A 21307-nucleotide genomic window follows, 5' to 3' on the forward strand; every position below is an offset into this window, starting at 1 on the left:
CTTCGTCACTAAGGGTTAAATCTATTCCATATATTTTCTTGTTAAATAAAAGGATTATAGCCTGCATTATGCATTATTACTAGAGATGAGCGAACCTACTCGGCCACGCCCCTTTTTCGCCCGAGCGCCGCGATTTTCGAGTACTTCCGTACTCGGGTGAAAAGGTTTGGGGGGCGCCGTGGGTGAGTGGAGGGTTGCAGCGGGGAGTGGGGGGGAGAGGGAGAGAGAGAGGGCTCCCCCCTGTTCCCCGCTGCTACCCCCCCCCCCTCCACTCCGCCACGCCTCCCCCCGCCCCCCGGCGCCTCCCGAATCTTTTCACCCGAGTACAGAAGTACTCGAAAATCGCGGTGCTCGATCGAGTAATTACTCAAAACGAGTAGGTTTGCTCATCTCTAATTATTACACAATCAGGCTAGTTTCCAAAAAATGTACCCTCTGTCAGAGTGGAAAAGGGAATTAGGTCAAAAATATAGAGACCAAGAATGGAAGCAAGCCTTCTATCTGATTCATAAAGCACACAAGAGTAGTAGTCATGTAGAAACATATATGAAGATGACACTAAGGGCGGCTTCAGATGACTGTAAGTGCATAAACGCTCCGCACTGTGAAGGTTGCGCTATCGCACACGTTTTAGCGCGTTTAACTGTACTTTCTGCACTGCCAGGTATCATTCACATTGGCGTGGGACACACCCAAGCTGTGATTCAAGAGGCTGTGTGGGATAATTAGTCCCCGATGTTATCGATTTCCCATAAAGTTGTGCATCTAGAGTGATGAAAAGAATCTACAGCGATGAAACATCTACTAAACTTCTTCCCGAAGCTGACTGAGGCCAAGGTAAAAGCTGGCATCTTTGTGGGACCACAAATCAACAGGGTCATAGAATGTCCGAAATTTCCTGACATGCTCACAGAAGTACAGAAAGCAGCTTGGATCAGTTTTGTTGCCGCGGTTTAGCGGTTCTTGGGAAATCACAAAGCAGACAACTATGTGGAGTTGGTGGAAACGATGGTGAAGAAATACCACACTATGGGCTGCAGGATGTCGCTCAAGGTTCATATCCTGGATTCTCATCTACATAAATTCAAGCAGAACATGGGAACATACCTCGAGGAACAAGGAAAAAGGTTCCAGCAAGATATACAGCAGTTTGAGCATCGCTATCAAGGACACTACAATGAGAATATGGTGGGCGACTGCATCTGGGGGCCGGTCCGGGAAAGTGACCAAGTACACACTGGTCAATCGAAAAGAACCAGACATCTTCATTAATTGTGAACTGTATGGACATACTCTTCATTGTATAATGACTTTGGCTCATGATTGTAATTTCTTTTCTCACTATGTAGGTCCTTGAAACATTAAAAAATTCAAAATCATATATTTTTCATTATCGATGTCCTGACCACAAAAGCAAACTTTTTCTGAAAATGAAAGTTATTTTCCATCTTATCTTACAATAAGCTAACAGGAACAAATAAACTTTTCTTAGACACAAAAATCACGTTGTTTTTTTTTTGTTGTTGCCTAGTTTCATTGAAACAGAAAAAGTTGTTTGATTTACTGTCTTATAGTGACATCTTGTGGAAGGATCTTGAACAGCATTTAACAAAGAACATTTTCTAACTGGGACTGAAATTAAAAAGGGACTGATGTGGGGTTACCTGAGGAGAGGGATTTTCTAAGTAGGTTTTTTGGAATCAAGGGGTCTCCATTTCTGCAGGATAAAACAGATAATGTTGTGGCATCAGAAGGCACGATGTTAGTAGGTTGTTTGCAGTTCTTCACTAGAGATGAGCGAGCGTACTCGGAAAAGCACTACTCGCTCGAGTAATTTGCTTTATCCGAGTATCGCTGTGCTCGTCCCTGAAGATTCGGGTGCCGCTGCGGCTGACAGGTGAGTCGCAGCGGGGAGCAGGGGAGAGCGGGTGGGAGAGAGGGAGAGAAAGATCTTACCTCCGTTCCTCCCCGCTCTCCCCTGCAGCTCCCCGCTCCGTGCCGGCACCCGAATCTTCAGGGACGAGCACAGCGATACTCGGATAAAGCAAATTACTCGAGCGAGTAGTGCTTTTCCGAGTACGCTCGCTCATCTCTATTCTTCACCTGTCAGTCAATTTTCTTTGTATATATTCATATGTGGTAAAATTCATGCAACTGCGTTCATCTGAATTGATGCACATTACCATGTTAGGTGCAGCGGCATCAGTGTTGTGGGGCATCTATACCTAACCGCTGGGAACGTCAAGGTGCTGGCTCTACCTGTCTTTGATTCATCATTTATTATATTAATTTTATAACCCTTTACATTAAAGGGGTTGTCCCGCGGCAGCAAGTGGGTCTATACACTTCTGTATGGCCATATTAATGCACTTTGTAATATACATTGTGCATTAATTATGAGCCATACAGAAGTTATAAAAAGTTTTTTACTTACCTGCTCCATTGCTGGCGTCCTCGTTCCCATGGAGCCGACTAATTTTCGCCCTCCGATGGCCAAATTAGCCGCGCTTGCGCAGTCCGGGTCTTCTGCTGTTCTCTATGGGGCTCCGTGTAGCTCCGTGTAGCTCCGCCCCGTCACGTGCCGATTCCAGCCAATCAGGAGGCTGGAATCGGCAATGGACCGCACAGAAGAGCTGCGGTCCACGGAGGTAGAGGATCCCGGCGGCCATCTTCACCGGTAAGTATAGAAGTCACCGGAGCGCCGGGATTCAGGTAAGCGCTGTGCTGTTCTTTTTTTCAGTCCCTGCATCGGGGTTGTCTCGCGCCGAGCGGGGGGGGGTTGAAAAAAAAAAAAACCGTTTCGGCGCGGGACAACCCCTTTAAGGGCTCAGTCACACGGGCGTCTTTACCATTAAAGAAAATCGCAGTCCATTGCCACCCAGATGTTCTATCTTTTGTCCGTTCGAATTTTATGCGCATCTAAAATTTGCACATGTGACCACTGCTATTGGAAAGCATTTGTTCTATATAGTGTGATCTTTTTTAACACGCGAATAGAGATGAGCGAGTATACTCGCTAAGGCACTCCTCACTCGAGTAATGTGCCTTAGCCGAGTATCTCCCCGCTCGTCCCTAAAGATTCGGGGGCCGCCGCGGCTGACAGGTGAGTTTCGGCGGGGAGCAGGGCAGAGCGGGCGGGAGAGACGGAGAGAGAGATCTCCCCTCCGTTCCTCCCTGCTCTTCCCCGCCGGCCCCCGAATCTTTAGGGACGAGTGGGGACATACTCGGCTAAGGCACATTACTCGAGCGAGTAGTGCCTTAGCGAGTATACTTGCTCATCTCTATTCGCGCGAATAAGCGGATGTTAAAATGCCCGTGTGACTGAGCCCTTAGGATGAAGAAGGAGGAAGTATCTTACTTGAGAGGGAGAAAACAACAATCATGCATTCTCCTAGCCAAAGAGCCCCCTGAATCATTTCACCGATTACTATTGAATTTATCATCATATTTTTACAATTGACAACTTTTCAATACTTTTTCAACTGTTTTGAACCCCGCCCCCCCTAATGTGGACATAGAGTATTCAAAGATCACCCTTTTTGATGTTTAAGTTGGGCCGGTTTCACAAGGGCGAGAATCTCGCATGTTACGAGATGAACAAAACTCATGTGAATATGAACTTCATTCTTTTAAATGGAGTCATACACATGAGTGATGTTCCAAGGAAAAAGATTGTGGCATGTTCTATTTTTACTCGCAAGGCATCACCCATTGACTTCAATGACACCTTAACCCCTTGAGTGGCGGGTTTCCTACCACCCTGTCGTGCCCACCAGGGCAGGTTTTTTAAAATGGTCTAATCATTGAATTTCAACTAATTTTGCAGTTGCGTCTCAAGAGACATAACTTTTTCATTTTTCCATTGACATGGCCATATAAGGGCTTGTTTTTTGCGGGACAAGTTGTGATTTTTTAAACAGGGGGGAGGAAAAAAAGAAATGGGGAAAAAAGAAAAAAAGGGGCCATGTCATTAAGGGGTTAAATAATGCATTAACTTCCTTCTCTGGGTCATTACGACACATGGATACCACATGTGTGATTGTATTCTTGATTTTTTACAAAGTAAAGGGAGACAAGTGTTTTTATAATTTTTTAAATTATTTTTTTCCTCTTTTTTTTTTTTTTTATTTTTTATTTTTGTCCCTTTAGGGGACTTCCACAGGGACCCATCAGGACCCCTGATCACATTCCGGGGGTCCGATGGTGACAGCTCTTTACATGCTGCAGTGACAGCCTTTTACATGCTGCAGTCACATAGACTGCAGCATGTAAAGGGTTAACGCAGCAGAGATCGGAGGTTTTCTCTGATCTCTGCTGTAAGAGCTAGTACCTAGCTGTCCTCTGACAGCTAACAACCAGCTCTCCCTGCCACAGAGACCATCGGCTTGCTTCTGACAAGCCGATGGTCTCTATGGCAACCTGTAAACAAAGCAGGAGTTTGCCGGCATGTCGGCAATATCTTCTGCTGGTTTTTCAACGCCCTTGCACTGCTCTGTGTGGGTCTGTGCAGGCAGAGCACACTGTCACAGATTGTGGCATTGTGTTCTGCAGCTCCCATAGTGATACATAGCCCGGAATTCTTCCGGGCTATATCGCTATGGGCAGTGGAGCTCTTCCCGGAAAATTTCCGGGCGTGCCACTCAAGGGGTTAAATGCATCACGTGGGACTTGCATGCGGTGCGATGTGCATGTGAGTGCGATGCGAGTTTTCTCATTGAAAGAAATGGAAAACACTTCGATCATCTATCCCACATGAAACCCCGCGCAAGAGGATCCGAATTTTACAGAAGTGAAACGTTTTTGCTGAAAATCGCCTCCCATCCACAGGTAAAACATACGATGCCAAGCGTGATATCTCGGCCCGATGTTGCTCTCACCCGTGTGCAGTTAGCCTCCTGCACACTGGAGAGAGCAATATTGTGTTCTGAATCACAGAAAACCCCTGGATGCGAGGTGTTTTCATGTGAATACAGCCTCGTATCCCAGTAGGGGTTCCCTTTTACCCATTGCTTTCAATGGTTCAGCAGCAGCGCCATCCCCATTGGAAGCAATGGGAGAAGATCGCGATCAACTCATCACTGGACACCCTGCCACTGCTGTAACAGTGCTCAGTGATGAGGGGATTCCCCGCAGGGATGAAGGAATCCCCTGCCGCAGCTGTCACAACAGTGGCAGAGGATCGCGATCTTCTTCCTATGTTTTCAATAGAGCCGGCGCTGATGCTGCCGACCCCATTAGAAACAAGGTGAAGCCCCTGGATGTGACAACACCCAGGGGTTTCACATCCAAGGAATCCCCTGCTGCAGCTGTCGCAGCCAATCCTCCCGCATTGCTTTCAATGGGGCCGATTTTTGCGTGATGCGTTTTTAACATTAGAAAGTCCCATTGATATTAGTATTAAAAAAAATGCAGCAATATTGTGTAAAAAAACGCACAAGAAAAGCACAAGTGTGTAAGAGCTCTTAGGGAGCATTCTCCACAGTGTTTTTCACTATGCTGTGGGATTCCGTCTGGGGTTTATGTACCAGGTGCCAAAATCAAAATTGTGACCCAACCCCTGAAAAGAAAGGTGTATAAAAAAATGCTGTGGGAACGCTCCCGTAGGGGTCCTTTACACGGATATACTTACGCATGTAAAATTTACACATGCAAAACATAGATTTAAAACTCAATGATTCCAAAGTTTTCATTCACATGTGCGTATTATTCCTGCGCTTTTCAATCACGAAAAAAACCACTGCATGCTCTACTTTTTTGCGCATTTGTAAACAAAAGGTTCCCATAGAAGTCAATAGACGGTGCACAAATGCGCCTGCAATAGGCAAGGAGATGCGTAATATGCTACGTAATTCTACCAGAAAAAGAATATATCTGGAACTCATTACACGAATTAGCAATTTCAAGTGATGCGTCTTTGTTTGCCCCATTTAGGTGAACAAGGCTTGCGGACGCAAAAAGTTCAGTAAAATACGTTGATGCGCACGCAAAAAAGCAAGTTTATTCTGCAAATACACAGCGATTAGGAGCGTGCAAATATGCATACAATCGTGTGAAGGGGCCCTTAATCTATTGTCACTTAGGGGGCTGAGAGAGAGAGAGACCTAGAAAAAAATAAAAAAGCTTGGCACCCGGCGTCCCACATACAAACATGCTCGAGTCTCCCATTGTAGTCTATGGGGTTCGTTACTCGAGTAGAGCTCTCAAATTTTACGAAAAACTCAACTAAAATAACGTGGACCCGAGCATTTGGGTGCTCGCTCATCTCTACATACTACGCTTTTCTACCCCACAAAATGGTACACAAATGGAATGAAGTTCAAATGTAGTCAAAGTTTTGAACTATGTTTCACCAATTATAGTGAATTGATATATCAAGCAATACATTTTAATACTTTTCTTTGTGCTAAAACATATATGCTTGATGAATCCTAATGTGAAAAGCCCCTTAGTTGGAACTTGTTGTGCTAATCAATATCCTATTAGCTTTTGTGCTATAAACAAAGGGGGAAATTTACTAATGCAGACATCTCCAATGCCGATCTTAGTATAATTTCCCGCAGTGCGTACCACACTTTATACATGAAGAGGTTCATGCCTATTCATGCATTAGGCGCATCCCAGCAGCTCTATGCATTGTTTTCAGAAATGTACGCTAGGTCCAGCCTGGTATACCTGGTGTACATACTTCCACTTTCTGGTAAAAATTATACATAAATCTGTTGGTCTGGGGTGGCCACCTAACCTTCCAACAAGCACCACTAACTTTTTCCAAAGCACCAAAAAGTCATGCATTTTTGTGAAAATCTTCACTTTTGACAAAAGAGTGATAGTGTTGAGGTCAGTAGGCCCCCAGCTGCAAGGTTATACAGCCGTCCCCCTTGACATGATGTCACATCTGTCTCCTGGGATATGTGGATCTACAGGTGCTCTGGAGTTCTCCTGCTCAGGTGTTGGGGATTGTGCTGGCTGGGTGTGTGTGTGTCTCCAGTTAGCCAATCACTCTAGGTCAGTACATGTGTAAGCTGTCTTCCCAGGTGTGGGTGTGTTCAGCTTTCTCTGTTCTCATTCTCTCTCTGTGTGGTGGGAGCAGGTTCGATGTGTGATGGCTGCAAGAAACGTTTGTGCCTTGCGGTTTTGTTTGGTTATGTCACTGGACTACTAGTTAGTGTAGAAATTAGCGGTATTGCCAGGAGCCATGACATGACCCACTAGCTTCCATATTTTTGCCAAAAATTCAACAAATACCTGGCATTTATAGCATTTACATCTGCTACTAGTGTTTGCGTATTGGCTGCTGTATGGTGTGATTATGGCTCTGAGTGTCTTTTTATCCTGCCCAGTTGTCCCTGTCGGTGGTGGCATGTGTATGCATCCTAGCCTGGGTGCGTGGGTTCCTAGGAGCAGCAAGGGCCCAGATCCGAAGACTGCTAGGCCGCCCTCCTTGATCATCTTCCTTTGTAGAAGATAGGTAGATATGTTAATTGTTGGTTGTTTCACCTGGTGTTCCCTATCTGGGTAATGTTCATGTGGGCCCGGTGCCTAGCAGCCCACATGAATGTAATAGAAGACATGACAGGTCCTGCAGTCTTTATGGAGGTACCGGAGGCAGTAGAGGGGAAAGAAAGATATTGTTCAAGTCAGCAGGGCCGCAGTAGCTTGGCTATACAGCCGACCCCTCTAATATGAAGACATGAGAGGTCCTAGAGTCTTTATGGTGGAACAGGAGGCAGTAGAGGGGAAAGAGAGGCATTGTTCAAGTCAGTAGGGCTGCAGCTGAAAGCTATGCAGCTAGCTTCCCTGATACAAGAACATAACTGGTTCTTTTTAAACAAGTTAAATTTCAGAAATCTCTGTAAATTAGATTCCATTATTTAAGGTTATATACAATCATTTTTCTGGTAGCTATAAGAAAAATCAATTTTCCAAACCACCTTTTGAACAATAGAATTCTGCAAGTCAGCACCGTACATAGACTACCTTTTGTAAGTTTTAGATCCTGGGTGACACAGTTTATTGATGTTTTAGGAAACAAATGATGTGAAATGCTGCTCTGATGATTCTGGCAGCTGATTCAGTGTGGACTTAGCTCTGTGTTGTCATTCTGCTTGTTATCTGTGACAGGCTCTGCACACACTGAATACCCATTTATCACAACTCTGATTCTCCAGTTTGGCTACACAGTGAGGTCTATTGGGACCTGAACAAAGCTAGTCGCTATTCCCTGGAACATCTCTGATATTGGCTGTAATCTGCACTTCTCAAAAGCCTCCAATTTCGTAAATTACAATACATTTCTCCTGAGCACGACAGACAGTTGCTTTCTGTCCTGATGCAAAAAAAATCATTTTTTGTGTTGAACAGATATTTTCATGTTTTTATACTGGAAATGTATGTGAACAAGAAGAAAAAACCCACTATATATTTAACCTTCTATCAACCACTGTGTAATTACGGCAGTAGTTAGGGTGCCCCTATTGGTCCCAGAAATCACGTGATCCGATGACTGAGCTGTGAGGTCCTACTAGTTCCAGACAGCCTTGATTGTGACTGCTGCAGGGTCAGGGCTGTTTTGTTTTGTAACTTGGGCAATTATGGCAGCAGCCGTGATAGGGGAAGTATGTTGTGTAAAAATAACTAAATCATGTCTTAAAAGGTATTATCTTTGGAGGACAAAGCATATAACACAAATATAAATACAACTGCAACAAATAATAAGACCGGGTGTGCCGGCATGCCACGCATGTATCTTTTAAGTGTTAGCACGCAGCAGATACGCAATGGAATGCGTACTTGCAGCATGCCGCCTATCACCATACACTATCTTGGCATGTATGTGTGCGTAATACGCGCATAGATGGTGCATTCTTGATATTTTGTGAGCGAACAATACGTGCACAAAAAAAAATTTGCAGGTGTGAGTGGTCCAATACAAATTACTAGCTATTGGGATCACGTGTTGTGCTGGAAATTTTTTTGCACAACGCGTAATGACAATATGCCCATGTTAGACTGGTCTAATAATTATACTTAACCACTTTCTTGACCCCCATACTGCTATATGGGTCCTGACTGTCTATGTCCCATGCAGTCAGGATGTATATAAACATCGGTGGTATATATTGTGCATGGGATGGGTTCAGAAGCTGAGCCAGCTTCATACATAGAGGATATTAGCTGTCTTCGATAGTCAACACTGGCCGGCAACAGTTGCAATAGGAGATAATTCTGATTGTGGCAATTAACGCTTTTGATGCCCCCCCATTAATCAACTCTCGGTCATGAAAGAGTTAAGGCCCATTTACACGGAGCAATGATCGCTCAAAATCGATCATTTGAGCGATAATTGTTGCGTCTAAATGCGCAGCCATTGTGCACTGCTAATTGATCATTAAATTCAAGCCAGCCTAAAAATCATCCTGTGGTCTTATCAGGAGTTCTCCGCGGGTAGTGCTGATAGGATTGTTTCAGCTATTTAACCCATCAGAGAACAAAGGAGCTGAAAGCAGATAAAAGACCTATGGCTATTAACTGCATTCAGCTAAAGGCTTCATTAGCATGATAATAAGCTGTTAAGTAGCTGAGTAGTTACTTAATAGTTTATGCAAAATCATCGCTCAAAGCTGTCACTCAAACTGACGTTTGAGTGATTTTTGAGTGATCATCGCTCTGTGTAAATGGGCCTTAAGTGATAAAATTAAACAATTTTAAAAAGTTTAATCACAGTCCGAGATGAGCGAGCATGCTCGGTTAAGGAAATTACTCGAGCGAGCATCGGCATCTTCGAGTAACTGCCTGCTCATCTGAAAAGATTCGGGGGGGCTGCTGGGGGTGGTGGGGGGAGAGCCGGTGGGAAACGGGGGATATCTCTCTCTCTCGCCCCCGCAACCCCTGCTTAACCCCGCCTCCCCTCGAATCTTTTCAGATGAGCAGGCAGTTACTCGAAAATGCTGATACTCGCTCGAGTAATTTCCTTAACCGAGCATGCTCGCTCATCTCTATTCACGGCCAATGTGTCCAAAGTGTCCTAGTCCTGAAGCACTTCCTCTAACTACTGAAGCTTATGTTACAGTATGCAGGATTATTCAATCAGGAGAAGTATATTTGGGGATGTAATTACAAATTATCTACAAAGTCTGGTACACAATCCGCACATCACTGAAGAGAGGAAGGTTCAAAGTTTTTGTCAAAATACATTTTAAATGCTAGCACACTATAGTGTAAAACATATTCTTTTTTTTCCTTTATGTAAATGCAGAAAAATTGTTTAAACCTGTAAAATGTTTTTTATCCTATGTCATCAGTAAACTAATAATAATAGAAACAAAATAAATTATGAGTGTAAATATGATAACAAATTGTGAAAATAGGCTCAAAAACAACTTTTACTGCCTATAGCATAGATTTAAAAAAGACAAAAACTATTTGTTTCACAATTAGGGCGCCTACCCACTTGCGATTTTTTTTCCTTTGCGTTTTGCGTTTTTTCTGAAGAGCAATTAGGATAGAATGTGTTCTTGTCCACTTGCGTTTTTTTTTTCAGTCCGTTGCAATTTTTAACATAGGAACTGTCAGTTGCATATGTGTCCTTATTTTTCTCTTAATGCACCCATGAATGTCAATGGAAATTAACAGAAAAGGCGCGAAAAAGCCGTGAAAAAGCCGCGAAAAACGCTGCGTTTTTCACGCACGAAAATCGCAAACGCCACTGGGTAGGCGCCCTAAGGGTGCCTACCCACTAGCGTTTTTTTTCCCTGCGAAATTCGCAGCATTTTTTTCTCTGCAGGGGTCTATGGGACTTGTAATGTTAAAATCGCGATTTTGCGCTATCGCGATTTTAACATTACAAGTCCCATAGACCCCTGCAGAGAAAAAAATGCTGCGAATTTCGCAGGGAAAAAAAACGCTAGTGGGTAGGCACCCTAAGGGCTCAGTCAGACAAGCTTTTTTTTTGCGCACCTATGTGTGCAAAAAAAATGGGCTCCACGGATCTGCAAAATGCACATGACTGGAGCTCCGTGCAGTGGCAGAGAACAGGGATGTTGTCCCATTGCTTTCTATGGGGCTGGCACTGCTACCACCCCATTGAAAGCAATGGTATGCAGGCAACCCCCTCAGTGATTTTTGGGGAAGGGCTCAAAATATAAGCCCTTCTCTGAAAATAAACCCTGGCTGCTGTTAAAAAAATATATATATACATCACCTAGCAGCACTGTCGGAGCTCTGGTGTGTCTTCTCCCAGTCTCCCCAGCACTCTTCAGTAGCATTTTTTCTGTCCGGGGAATTAAAAATCCCCGTCCCCTGAAAATGCTGCCTCTGATGGGCTGAGCACTGTGACCAATCAGAGGCAGCGCTCAGCCATTGAATGACAGCTGAATGCTGCCTCTGATTGGTCATAGCACTCAGCCAATCAGAGGCAGTGCTCAGCCATTCATTGAATTCAAAAGGTGGGAAGATAGGTACAGAAAGATAGAGGTAGAAAAACTACGTGCAAGAAAGATAGGGGAAATCCGGAAAGTGAAAACAAAAACATTGAAATCAGTGGTTTTCTCCTGTTATGTGTCCGTGATGCGCCTTTTTTTAAGCCATAATCAATATTCAATGGCAAATTATGCCTTGAATATCATGCAGCACATGTTTGCTAATCATGCACAAAATATATTTGCGTACAGAACACAGAAGGCATTAATGGCGCAGCAGGGAGTCTATCTCTCTTCCCCCCCTACTGTTTCACTATAAAGTCTCTAGGACCTGTCATGTCTTCATATTAGAGAGGCTGGGTGTATAGCCTTGCAACTCCGGCCCTGCTGACCTCAACACTACCTTCTATTTCCCTTCTACTGCCTCCGGTTCCTCCATAAAGACTGTCAAGGGGGACGGCTGTGTAACCTTGTAACCTCCACACTATCTCTCTTTGCCCTCTAATGCTTCTGGTTCCTCCATAAAGACTGTATTACCTGGTGCAGTTTAGTGAAGGTCAACACTGCAGTATGACTAAAGCATGGTGCACAGATAAGGACAGGACCTATATGGCACCAGTTCCAACAGCTATAGTGAGGAGCAGAGGTGCAGATGTGGCTGCCATGCTGGAGCAGTTGGCTGGAGTTGCAGACTCCTGCTCATTAACAGCTTAAAGGGGTTGTCCCGCTACGAAACGGGTTTTTTTTTTTTTTCAATAGGCCCCCCGTTCGGCGCGAGACAAACCCAATGCATGTGTTAAAAAAAAAAACGTTTAGTACTTACCCGAATCCCCGCGCTGCGGCGACTTCTTCCTTACCTTAGCAAGATGGCCGCCGGGATCTTCACCCACGATGCACCGCGGGTCTTCTCCCATGGTGCATCGTGGGCTCTGTGCGGTCCATTGCTGATTCCAGCCTCCTGATTGGCTGGAATCGGCACACGTGACGGGGCGGAGCTACGAGGACCAGCTCTCCGGCACGAGCGGCCCCATTCACCAGGGAGAAGACCGGACTGCGCAAGCGTGTCTAATCGGGCGATTAGACGCTGAAATTAGACGGCACCATGGAGACGGGGATGCCAGCAACGGAACAGGTAAGTGAATAACTTCTGTATGGCTCATAATTAATGCACGATGTACATTACAAAGTGCATTAATATGGCCATACAGAAGTGTATAACCCCACTTTCTTTCGCGGGACAACCCCTTTAAGAGAGTTCTGGGGTATCCTAGAATCAGTCTGGCAAGTCTTCAAAAAGTGAACAGAGTGCCTCCAAAATGGTTTTTGCACATTTGGCAGACAAACAACAAGCCTTAGCCAGTTAAAGTAACCGTGTCACACTTTTTATTTTTGATAAAAGAATGTATTTATATAAAAAGGGGGTTATTTTCAATTGCATTATTTTTTTAAACAATATACACTTGTCATGCAGAGGGTCACCAACTGGAAGCATCTATGTAGTGTGTATTTCCATAAAACATACACCTAAGCTGTTTGGTACACAGAGGAAAGTAATGACATTTGGTGTCCCTTCTCCTGTACTGGAGCCATATCCATTGTGAGTTACATATACAGTACACTATGACACATAGAGTAATACACTATAGTAGTATTCCCATCTCAGCCAAGCATGGTCACAGTGGGAATACTCCTCTGTACTGAGTGGCTGGGAGCCAAGTGTGGCTGCCAAAATTTGAACCACCAACCTCCTGCACCCTGAGCTGAACCTATTTAGCCAAACCTATTGAGCTGTTCAGCTTGCTGGATAGCTCTCCTGAGTCCCGATACCTTGTTCTTCATCACTTGTCTCCTGTTCCTTGTTCTTCGCTCCATGTCTTCCCTGTCTAGTCCACCCCTGTTCCTTGTTCTTCGCTCCATGTCTTCCCTGTCTAGTCCACCCCATGTCTTGTACCTTCCCCAATTAGTATCCTATATAAACCTGCCCGTGTTCCATCCTTCCTTGCTTGTTTATTGTGCCCTGTGCCTCTAACCAAGCTATCCGCCTGCATACCTGCTCCTCTACAACTGATCGTACATCTTGTGCACCAGATCCTGACAATTCCTCACAACTATGTTACTGGTTAAACCCTCTGTGCTGCAACATCTTGTGTACCAAACCTCGGCTTCCTCTCGACTACGTTACTGCTTAAGCCCCCTGTGCTGCACCGTTATCCGAAATAACAGACCACAGCTGCCTCCTTGACCACATTCCCCACCAGCAGTGGATACACAAGTGACTCCAGTCCTGCGTCAGATCATGACAGAATAAACACACCCAAAATAGAGTCCGTTGTAGCCACATTACGGAAACAGCAAAATTACAGGAGTTTTGCACCATGTAACAGGAGAAGGTCTCTACTTTAGAAAAAGGGATGGATGTGTTACAGTGGCAATATGTGAGCCACACCATTCAGAGGCCAATGTTCGCATGCCGTTACCATTCAGATTTGGTGGGAGCCACTGCCAAAACAGAGGGTTCCTAAACCAATGCCGCATTTACTTCCAGAGAAGACCCGCTTCATTTACAAATGACCGAAAAAAGGTGATGTTTATCAACTGGCTGGAAGGGGAGGCACTGGCTTGGACCTCACCTTATGTGGAAAATGACAACCTTCTTGATAACCTCCGCACCTTTATTGTGGCTATGGATCAAGTGTTCGACAACCCAACCGCTGTGCAACGGGCAAAAGAAAATTGCATAATGTTCGACAGAATCAGTGTTCGGTCACTGCATTGATCGTGGATCTTCGTCGCTTGGCCAATGTCACCACGTGGAACCCAGCTGCACAGCTAAATCAGTTCCGAAGAGGACTCTTAGAAGGGGTTAAAGATGAGCTGGCCAGAGTGAAGACTCCAGATGATCTATAAGATTTTATTCAATTAAGTATTCGCATAGATCAGAGGCTTACGGAACAGCGAAAGGAGAAGTTATGTTTTTTTCAGAAATAACCTCTCTATTCGTTCAGCCCATCCACCTTAAATATCCAACCAAGGGTCAACTCTTTACCCAAATCCATGCAGATCAACACCATCTGCCAACCCCTCTCCGTGGCAGCGAAAAAGAGAGGCCCCGCTCTGAGAATTTATGCCTGTACTGCGGCGGGTCCGATCATTATGCTATGAACCGTCCCAATAAGTTCCAAAAGACCATCGCCCTCACACATGCTAACACCATAATTAACTCTGCTGTCCCAAAAAACTGCATACTGATCTGCCAGCTATTCCATCTATCTCCCAAGAAGAGATGGAGAGACATCACACATCCCTCCATTTTGTTATCCCTATCAAGATAATTATGGGGAGCCACAAAATCTTAGGCATGTCATGTTAGATTCAGGAGCAGGAGTGAACTTTGGGGAATGTCAATATGCTCTGGATAACCATATTGTAACCAGAGCTAAAACAGAACCTGTTGACATGGAAATGGTGGACGGATCTCCCTAGTTTCTGGCTTGTCACAAGAGCAGATTATATATTACAGATAGGGGCTGACTCAAAGTCCTAAAACAGATCTATGACTCTAAACTTGATGGCCATTCCAGGATCACAAAGACCTTGCAGCTCCTGCTTCGCTTCTTCTGGTGGCCCTGCAAGGATAATGTGAAGGAGTATGTCAGCTCCCGTGATACATGTGCATAAAATAAAATACCCCAAGCTCACCTGCTGGGACTATTGCAGCCACTTTCATTCCCATCTAGACCATGGGGATCCATATTTCTGGACTTAATTGTGGATTTGTACGGCCCTAGGAATCACCATTAACCTATTTTTGCCATTTCATCCCCAGTCCAACAGTCAGACCGAAAGGACAAACCAATCTCTGGAACAGTGCTTCATCCCCCATCTCCAGGACTATTAGGTGGACTGACCAATGGCAGAGTTTACATAAAACAACGTCAAACATTGCTCTACCTCGCAGAGTCCATTTTTTGCGATCTATGGATTACATCTGGTATTCATTTTGGGCCTCCCGGTTAATATTGCTGTCCCCACAGCCAACCACAGACTAGTAGCCTTATATGAAACTCAGGAAGAATTGAAATATTGCAGGAGGCTCAAGTAAACTACAAATGAGTTGCCTTTCAGATAGGGGACAAGAGAGAACAGTCTGTGTGTTGATTAGCGTAAATGCAGCTTCTACTCAACCTTACTACAGAGAAGAATGTAGTCAGAATCCACTGGTTAGAGGGGTTGTCTTTGTCTAGGGAGGCTAAATACTTATGCATACTTGTAGTGATAGAACCTCCACTTCTGCCCCAGTTCTGACACCAGGGCACATGGTGGTATGCCCCCCCCTCCTCTCTGTGCCCATGACATCATCAGGCAACTGGTTGCTCAGTTCATTTTAATAACTAAGCCAGCACCTTCCTGGTTATGGCTGAGCAGAGAAGGAGTCTGGCTTGGTTATTAAAATGAGCTGACAACCAGCCTGTTTGATGAGCAGAAATAGAGTGGCCATACCATGTGATCCAGTGTTGGAACTGGGACAGAAGTGGAGGCTTCAAGACTGCGAGTCCATGTAAGTATTTATCATCCCTGGACAACTCTGTTAAAGGAATTTTCCAGTTACTGGACAAAATCCCTTTAATACAGCTAAATGCATTAAAATCACAAACTGAGCATTACTTACCACTCTGCTGCAGTGAGGATCAAGCGCTGCAGCTCCATTGAGCTTCTGCTGATTGTTGCGGCAGCTGATATGATGAGAAGTCAGGTGACTGCTGCAACCAATCAGAGGATGGATACTGGTGTACCTTGACACCACTGGAAGCTAGGGGTTTGACAGGGCTTGCATGTAGCAACGCCCCTGTCACACCCCTAGCCTCCGATAGGCCGAAGAATGGAAGGTCCTAGCAGTGTGTGTATTGCTTGTGTGGCTGCCCTGGAGGGTTAGAGTGAGGGTTTGTTTATCTATTAGGCTTACACATGTAAGCCTAATAGGAAAACGAGCCCTCACCCTAACCCTCCAGATGAGGCACAAAAGCAATAGACACGCTGCAGCTGTCCCTGCACTCCGTCAGTGCTCCATGCCGGCACCTTGTTGCAGCCACTGTTGCAGCTGTCTGCTCAGTTCGGCCCGCCAATTGCCCCACTGTTCAGCAGCGCTGTTCCTCGGCCTCAGCAGCCTTTGCCACCACCGCACACGCTCTCAGCTCTTGCCGTGGGGGATTGAAGAGAACACCGCTCCCAGCCTCGCCACACTGCTCTGCCGCCTCTGCCGGCTCCAGCGCTCCCAGCCTTGGCTCTGTCCACACGCGCCTGTGCCTCTGCTGTCTAATGCTGTGTTAGTACGGCACTTGGGGGATTAAACATGCCCCCAGCCAATCAGAAGCTGGGGACGTGAAAAACTTTTTTGACAGCTGTATTATGTCACCACCCCTTGCTTCCGGTGGCAACAAAATACACCAGTACCCAGAGGATGTAGAGTCATTTTCCTGGCTTCAGCATTCACATACTGAGCACCATAATGCCAGGAGTTTGGGAACGTGAAGCTGTAGCCTCTCATTGGCTGCATTGATCACTTGACTGCTGTTAATGTCAGCTGCCACAGCAAATGGCGGGACCACAACAGAACTGCAGCACCGAATCCAAGCGGCAGCAGAGGGGTAAGTACTGTTTGTTATTTTACTACATCCAGCCCTATGGAAGGAGTATTGTTCGGTAACTAGACAACCCTTTAACTACAAATCTCTGCACACTGATATTAAATATTTCAAGCAGTGAAAAAGGATAGTCTAAAAAAGTATTAAAAATATACTACAAATTCTCATACGTGTGAGTATAAGGTGAACTTGCACTTTGCATCCGTTTGCAGGTTTTCAGTCCTCTTCGGGGCCTGGCAACAGATAAATAACTGCAGAATAACTGGAGGATATATAACTGCATGAACAAGGGACAAACAAAATAGAGTAGATTTAAACAAATAACATAAAATATGTGTCAAAACAGACAGTGGAAAGAAGCACAATAAAAGCAAGGATGCTCCTCAGCTCTTTCTGAGAGCGTGGGATTCCACGTTGCGCCCAGATGAATTGTCACCAACTTTTTCATTTTTTGTTGTCTCACACTGGCAAACCTTATTGTTACTTACTATGTGTATGAACTCAGCATGCCGCTGAATAAATGATATTGCATAAACCGCTGTGTGTAGATTATATGTCCATATGTGCCTGTATTACTATAGCATCGGCAATGCAATAACATAGAAAACAAGTTGTACAATAAATCATTGCAAGAGAGAGTTCAACTCAAGAGCTGAGCTATTTCACTGTCGTTCCTTTTATAACATCTTTCCAGCCTTGATACAGCCTCCCTGTAATAAATAAACTAGAGCTGTGAACAAAATCATTTTAACATCAAGTTCCTTACTTCAACTTATAGGTGTACTTAATTTAACAATCCATTTACTTTTTTTCCCGGTGACTATTTAACAACTCTATCTTCACCCCAAGGGCGACGTTAAACCTGTTCAATTGCCATAAAGGAAAGCATATTTAAATTCCCATTATATTTATGCAAAATGTGATCTGGAGGACAAGAAGATACATTTAATTTCCCTGCGACGTGAAAATGTTCACAAAGTCCTTTTCAGAATTCTTTGTTCATTCGATGTACTTTTTTACCTTCACCGCAGGGACAATTATAACCATAAGGTGTGTATGTTTGAAGTTAAATAGCAATTGTATAAAATAATTATTTGCATTGTCGGCAATGGTATTGTTTTTCTTAACATTGGAAAGAACTTGCTTCTGAGAGAACCTGCCTCTCAAAAAATACAGGACCCCATTCTCTTGTGACTTGGTTAGAGTCTAAGGCCACTGTTGGACCCAGGATTTGAATGAGCTTTGTTTTTCGGCAATTAATCCTTTATATAATCCAAGGAGAAACGATAGCCAAGGTAATGTTAAATGTTAAGGAGCCGGTGGTTTTCAGTACCAAGTGGGTTATCATAGTTGACTGGGCATGTCAAAGCTAAAAAGACAGGTACAGCAGCAGCAATGAGAACGTAGCTAGATAAGTACCAAGGTACAGAGTAATGGGGTAGTCTGGGGGTGGGGGTGGAAATTGAAATCTGCTTAGTGCTGTATAAATGCAAAAAAGCCATATTCACCATACAGCTCCCGTTTCCCCTCTGCACTTTTATTTTGGCTGCAGTGATGATGTCACAAGGACAAATGACCACTGTTGCAACTTACCGTCTGATCTAGAGTTATGGTAAATGCTGCAGCGGTCACATGTGCCTGAAGTGGGACATCATCATCGGAGCTGGAAGAATACAGAGGGAACTTGTTGACAATACAAGGCTAGGAGGAATGATTAACATTGGAGAAGAGAGAGAGGATTTTAAAAGATCTGAAAAATGTGAAAAGTGGGTGGCGACTAACAGAATGATATTTAACAAGGAGAAATGCAAAGTCCTACATTTGGGGAGAAAAAAGAAAAAAAAGCACATACAGGATATCAGGAATTGAGCTAAGCAGCAGCACATCTGAAAAAGACCTGGGTATACTAAAAGATCACAGACTGAACATGAGTCAAAACACAATTCTGGGATGTACTAAGAGAAGTATAGAGTCTAGAACACATGAGGTATTTATCCCCCTCTACTCTTGCTTGTTCAGACCTCATCTGGAACACTGTGTCTAGTTCTGGACTCTCCAATTTAAAAAGACAGCATGTCAAGATTCGAACCTGTGACCTCATGCGTTTGAAGCAGCAGCCCTACCTATTGAACTATCCAGCCTGTTAAACAGTTCCTCTACATAAACTGTGCTCCAGTATCTTGTTCCTATTCCCCAGTTTCAGAATTGACTCCACCCTGCTCTAACTAGAGACACTATATAGACCTGGCCTTGAACCTCCCACTCTTGTGTGCTTATTGTGTCTTGTGCCTCTAACCAAGCTACCTCTCTACCAATTGCCTTCCTTGCTAAATAGATTGTCATCTCATGTATCAGACACCAGCTATTCCTTTCGACTACGTTACTGCTTCAACCCCCTGTGCAGCACCGTGATCTTGTGTATCAGACCCTAGCTATTTCTCTTGACTACGCTACTGCTTGAACCCCCTGTGCAACATCATCATCTCATATACCAGACCCCGTCCGCCTCCTTGATCACGTTTTATCACCAGCAGCAGTTACAATAGGTGATTCCAGTCCAGTACCAGACTCGTGGCACATGAACAAACTGCAGCAAGTTTAGTGAGGAGTTACCAAGATGGTAAGGGGTCTGCAAACCATGCCCTAGGACAGTGGTGGCGAACTTATGGCACGCGTGCCAGAGGTGGCACGCAGAGCCCTCCCTATTGGCATGTGCCGCCATTGGCCACTCACCACTAGTGAATACTGGCAGGGGCTGCGGCTCCCCTGCCTGTATTCACTCACAGCACTGCTAGCCGCGCTGATCGCGACGCACACTGTGACGCAGTGTGCAGCCGGGATCCTCCTCCCCAAATGTCTCCTCTTAGGTTCCGCGAGAACAGGGGGAGGAGGCGTCCGGCAGCACACTGACGTCACAGTGTGTGCCGGTATCATCGCCCAGCAGAAGAAAATTTGAGCTTCAAGGAGGAGGAGGAGGTGGTAAGTATGTGGGTCTTGGGGGGGTATTACTATTAGCGCTGGGGCCACTGGGGGGGGGGGGGGTCACTATTACCGCAAGGGTATGTTTACATGTGGCAGAAATTGGCAGGGCTGTTTTAAAATAGACAACGTGCAGATTTTGACTGCTTTTTGGATGCGGAAATGCTGCTGAATTTTCCGAATCCAAAAAGCAGTCAAAATCTGCATGCTGTCTATTTTGAAGCAGCCCTGTCCCCACCCCCAGACGTGTTCGCACTTTGCGATAAATAAGTGGGTTTTGGGTTGCAGTTTGGGCACTTGGTTTTTAAAAGGTTCACCATAACTATCCTAGGAGGACTGGTTAAAGGATCTTTGAATGTGTAGCTTGCAAAAAAGAAGACTGAAAGGAGACTTAATAGCGGTTGTGGTAGTATAGTTGGCAGAATGACCAGCAGAGGGCTCCAAAGCGGTTCTTCGGCTAACTAATGAGAGAGAAAACTTATGATGGTGTGGCAGGAAAGAAGATAAAAGCTTTCGTTCCTGCCACACTCAGAAGTGGTTGCTGTGGAGTTCCTCAACGCTAGAGAAGACTGCCCATTCTGGGATGAAGGTCTGTGAGATTCCAAAGAGGAGTATTTAGTGTTTGCTGCCCTGAGGTGGTTCCGGAGAGAACTTCAGAATTGAATATTGTTTTTTTCTTCCCTATGTCAATGAAAATAAAAGAACTTACTTTATTTTCACCACAAACTGGCCTGTGTGGGTATTATGAGTGGTGCCAACTGTCTCAGAACAAAAGACAGCAGTTCTGAGCGATTGTCAGTCCCTCAGATGGTCAAATATGGAGAAGCGTGATGCGGTGGGCAATGCAAATGGTGCACAGTGGAGCCCTGAGAAGACAGCTGCCAAATAAGTTGTTGGACTTTTTTCATGTTGGTGTTACAGCCTGAAAGTATATACACCCGGTCATCCTCTGGCCTGGAGGCCAGCAGAGCTTGAAAGAAATGTAGAGTGTGAACTGTGTCCAAATCTAGAGGAGCTGCACTGCTGTACAGCAAGCCTTGGGAGTGGTGGTGTGATTTCCGTGGCTTGTGAAGGGTTGCAGTATGAACCTAAAAAGACTGATGTACTCAATTTTACAAATGTGTTGCATAATGCGTCTTACTCAAAAGTACAGTGTGAATTGGCTTCTAAAGTAAGTGAAGCTAAGTTATATCAGGCACATCTGAGTCATTTGCCTCTAGAAGTCATGGTAACTAGCAACAATAAGAGTGAGTTATGCGATAAACGTGC

Source organism: Eleutherodactylus coqui, chromosome 4, assembly GCF_035609145.1.
Source record: "Eleutherodactylus coqui strain aEleCoq1 chromosome 4, aEleCoq1.hap1, whole genome shotgun sequence".
Taxonomy (NCBI): Eukaryota; Metazoa; Chordata; class Amphibia; order Anura; family Eleutherodactylidae; genus Eleutherodactylus; species Eleutherodactylus coqui.